The sequence below is a fragment of the Otolemur garnettii genome, unplaced genomic scaffold, assembly GCF_000181295.1.
Source record: "Otolemur garnettii isolate 467f Iridium unplaced genomic scaffold, OtoGar3 scaffold00032, whole genome shotgun sequence".
Lineage (NCBI taxonomy): Eukaryota > Metazoa > Chordata > Mammalia > Primates > Galagidae > Otolemur > Otolemur garnettii.
The window spans coordinates 13,607,759-13,612,467 of NW_003852427.1; the positions used below are offsets into that span (position 1 = coordinate 13,607,759).

Sequence of the window (4,709 nt, forward strand, 5' to 3'; positions counted from 1 at the left end):
TTTGATCCATTATATGAAAAGGGTACTATTTGTTCACTGGTTTGTGAACTCCAAATCTCTTCTTTAGCATCATGTTTAATCTTTTTTTAAAACAGTTTTGAGAGGAAAAGGAATGGCTTTTAAATAATCCAAATTTAATTAGAAATGCTGGATGCTAACATTTGCTTTATTTTCTCTTTTAGGAGAGAAGCTCTGTCCCATTCTTTCTGCAACTGGTTCTACCCTTTCCTCACCCCCTTTCTTTCTTTTGGCCATTTTTCTCTGCCAACGATTAAATCCAAGGGCTGAATTCCCAGGGATTTAATTTCTCATGGTAGCATGTGGCTTGGGGCAGTTACATAGACGTCCAATTATCAGAGAAGTCAAATAAGCTAATGACTGCCTGAGGCATTCGCTGGGGAGGGGCCTGGAGCCTCCTCTGAAAGCTTTCTCTGCCTGTCACCTGCCCAGACATGGAGTCAGCCCTGTACTCACACATTTTCCCCAAAGAAGTGTAAACATGGGGGTTTCCCTGGAGATGGCTTTTCCTCGAGTTTGAATACTTGTTTTTCCCACCCTTGTCTAGAGAGGCAAATTGCCAGGATGTCATAGAGGGTTAGCTTCTCGGTTATCTAATAAGAAAAAAATGTTCTTCAGACGGTTCTGTTACTGTGGGAAAATATTAGAAATAATATTTTTTTTCAAACAAACCCTGCTTAAAATTCTGTCACCTGAATTTTGCTGTCTGTCATTGTTGCTTACTTCTTTAAGGCAGGCGAAAGATACGCTTTTGTTTAGAAGTCAGACACACAATCTTTTTTCTCTAAAAAATTGTTTAAAATTATTTCAAAAGTTATTTGCATGAATAAACAATAATCTTTATGAGTTAATCCCAGCCTCTCCCCCCCAAAAAAAACCCACAGCTCATCCTGAGTGGCGGATCTTCTTTGACATTTACATTTGAGTTGGTTTATTACACGTCTCGTCTTTGGACACGGACTGCGCCCTAACAACGCTTTCCAAGATCTGGGAGCCCAGTTGGGAAAGCCTTGGATTCCTTCTCCGAGTAACGCGGCTATTTGTGCCAGTTATTTTGCAACCAAAACTTTATTCTTCATTGATTTAGGGGTTCTAAAATACATGAAAAATTAAAAATTACGTCTTAAGATTTACAAATTTGGTTCATACTTCTAGATAGTGTTTGTTTACAAAGACATGATAAAAGTATCTACATAAAAGCAGCTTATTGAATAATGACAAAGAAGGTGATTTGGAAGGAAAAAAGAGGCCGAAAGGGTTCAATCACACAATGAGGAAAAAAGGGATTTTTTTCTGGATGCAGAGGCCTTTGGTGACAAGGTAACCAAGAACCAGGGGAGGTGGGAGTGGAGATGTGGGGATGGTGGGGTAGCACCCACACCGGCTGTACATGTGCTGTACTGGCTTGTGTGTTTACTGTGCTGCATCAAGGCTTTTCCACTCTGTAATGCTCTCTTTAACCAGATGCCTTCTGACCTTTCCAAGGTGGAAGCTTGATGGGAGCAGACTTACGAGGTATGTTCCGGTTCTTTCCTTTTTGATGAGGTCACATCCAGATTTTATCAGCTGTTTACTTATTGACTTGGACTGTAATAGAAACTGGTTCTCCTGGAGGCTAAGTAAGCAGACATGAAGCAGAAACACACCACTTTTTAGGAGGCAGATTTGGTATTAGATGTTGCTGCTGGGATGCCAATTAAAGTTCAAGAACAGTTTCGCTGTGATACCTTGATTGGAATAAGTAGATTAATCATTTTTTCAGCTTTGCAGCATTTTTGTTTGTAGTTTTTCTATTACAACAACAAAAGGATGAATAAAAAACTCTATCATAAGAGTCCCCTCCCCATCCAGGCGTTTAACTCATTAATGGGTATTTCCCAGAAAACTTCAGGCAATGTAGGACTTAATTTTATGGCTAAAGGAGGAATGAACTTGAATTAGAGACAGCACTGGGCAGTGAAAGAGGATAGACTCAGAGTCTAGGCAACCCCAGGATTAAAAACCTGATTTTGTCCTTGACACCTCTGTGACATTAGGCAAGGTAACCAAAGTCACTGGCCTCAGCTACCTCATTTGTAAAGTTGAGATAATCATATCTAACTCGGAGAGTGGCTCTGTGGATTAAATGTGCAAGAATGCCCAGAATTTGATATACCGCCCGGTTCATAAACAGTCTGCAATCAGCAGTACATGGCTTCGCCCTTCCTCTATCGTATATGGCAAAAGCTAAATGATCAATTTTTTCTTCACTTTTGTCAATTTTTTTTCAGTTTTGATCAATTTTTTTTTCCCAGTTTCTTTTAATTGGTTCTTCAATCTTGTTGACACACATCCTTCATTGTGGACTTTTACTTGTTTTTTTTAAATTGGTTTTTAGCACTTTTTTACTTTCTTACATTAAATGATGCTCTAGGTTTCATTTCCTGCCCTAGTTTAAGAATCCAGCAGTGCTCTCCTTTGGTAATTAGAAACCAAAATCCAGGCATGACGTGTGCTCAGGTGTAGCATTATTATTATTCATGCATTTCATTTTTTCCAACAGTGTGGGGAAGATGGAATTGCTTAGGCTTTCTTGCCTGTTCTTCTGCTGGAAGGCACCGTGTTGCCTTAGGGAACCGTGACTGTCCATGTGAAGTCATTCTCATGTACCCAGTGTTTGGCTGGGAGCCGCTGTTGTTACAGCTACTATATAAGATTCTGGGACTTTGCACTTGTGTGGATACACACGTGTTTGCTCAATCACCTCCTTGAGCTCAACAAGGGGCATGTCGCACCTCCCTTCAGCTGGCTCCTTGGTTTTTCTTGGATCTGAATCCAGGGTCAACCTCCTCTGTCTTAGTCTTTTGCAATACAAATAGTTTTCTTTCTTTTTTTTTTTTTTTTTGCAGTTTTTGGCCAGGGCTGGGTTTGAACCCACCACCTCCGGCATATGGAGCCAGCATCATACTCCTTTGAGCCACAGGCACCACCCATAAATAGTTTTTGATTTACAGCAAAATTGAGAAAGTAGTTCAGAGAGGACCCACCTACCCCAGCTTTCCCTATAGTAGCATATTTTATTAGAATGGTACATTCATTATAATTAATGAACCAATACTGATGCATTGTTAACTGAAGTCCATGCTTTATTCAGATTTCCTTAGTGTTTTCTTACCATCCTTTTTCTGTTCTGGGATTGAGTCCAGAATATCACATTTCATTTAATTGTCATATCTCTTTAGGGTCCTTGTGGCCATGGCAGTTTCTCAGGCTCTCATTGCTTTTGACTAACTTCATGTTTTGAGAAATACTGTACAGATATTTTGTAGGATGCCCCTCTGTTGAATTTTTTATGGTGTTTTTCTCAGGATTAGAATGAAGTTATGAGTTTTGCAGAGGAATATCTAAAGATAAAGTAACACTATCTTTTTGTGGGGTAGGGGGTTTGTGTGTATCAAATGATCCTTTATCTAAATATTTTCCTTTGTACTTTTTACTAGTTAGTCATTCCACCCCACCACTGTTGATGTTGTCTATGATGTGATGACATCATGAGGGTGGTGGCCATCAACACTGCAGCCCACAGACTGGGCCGTCCCCTGGATCTCTTTAATGGTTCTAGAGAATTCCCTGACTAAAGATCTGTTCTGCATCTGTCTGGTAATGTTAAACATCAGATCAAAAGTGATATTTCCATTGTGTTTAATGTTTTTCAGTTTCTTTCTGTCTCTTGGTGGTTCCTTGACAGTTTTGCTGATCAGGGCAGAGGCAGAAAGTATCACTTCCATCTGGGCCTGTCTGTCTGGATAATCAGTTTCATTGTGATCCTAAGACTCTTCCAGTCACCAGTTGTCTTGGCAATGTCCTCAACAACCTTTTTTGGAGACAGGCTAAAGGGGCTGATCCTGGGGGCTAGGGCAGATGTGGCACCAACCTCAGCAGCAGTGCACCTCAGATACTTTGATCTCCATTGGGGTTGAACTTGGGCTGCATGGTGGAGGGAGCGGGTGTTGGATAAATCCATATTCTGGTTAGCTGAAGAAGGTTGCACCTTGGCCTCCTTGACACAAAAGCCAAAAGCTCATCATACCATATCAAGAGTCAGTACTCTCAGCATGATTTATGTCTGTTGGCTTTGACCTTGATTAGCTAGCCAAGAAACTTTGTCAAGTTTCTCCACTATGGAGTTACCCTATTTCCCAAGCTTTCCCGACTATATTCTTTGGAAGGAAGTTCCTATGTGCAGCCCACACTTAAAGAGTGTAGTGTTGGGTTCTCTATCCTTGAAGGAAAATATATACGTAAATTATTTAGAATTTATTATGTGTGGCCCTTAATTAATTTTTATTTCCTGATGTCTATTTTTCTATTCAGTGCCTATTTATACTGGGAAAGTTTTAATACTTTAACAAATATATACTCATTAGATATTCAGAACAATTGATAATGTATAGGCAGATTTTTAACCTAATTTTACTCACTTTTCAGTTACTAAATCTGTGGTCATGTAGAAAGCCTGGTTCTGCTTTTCCTACGTTAACACTTGTTTCATATGTATCACTATTTCAGCTGAAATGTATCACAAATATGAGAGAAGATATTTGCAGGTTATGTCAAAGGTTTAATAACCAGAATCCACAGAGAACTCTAATGTATTAGCAAGAAAAGAACAAGTGATCCCATCTCAGGGTGGGAAAGGGACTTGAAGAGAA

At 39.7% G+C, this 4,709-nt stretch overlaps 1 pseudogene; it reads right to left on the reverse strand.

Moving 5' to 3' along the window:
* Nucleotides 1-3,501: 3,501 nt before the first annotated feature.
* LOC100952504 lies at nt 3,502-4,504 on the reverse strand (annotated as a pseudogene).
* Nucleotides 4,505-4,709: the final 205 nt, after the last annotated feature.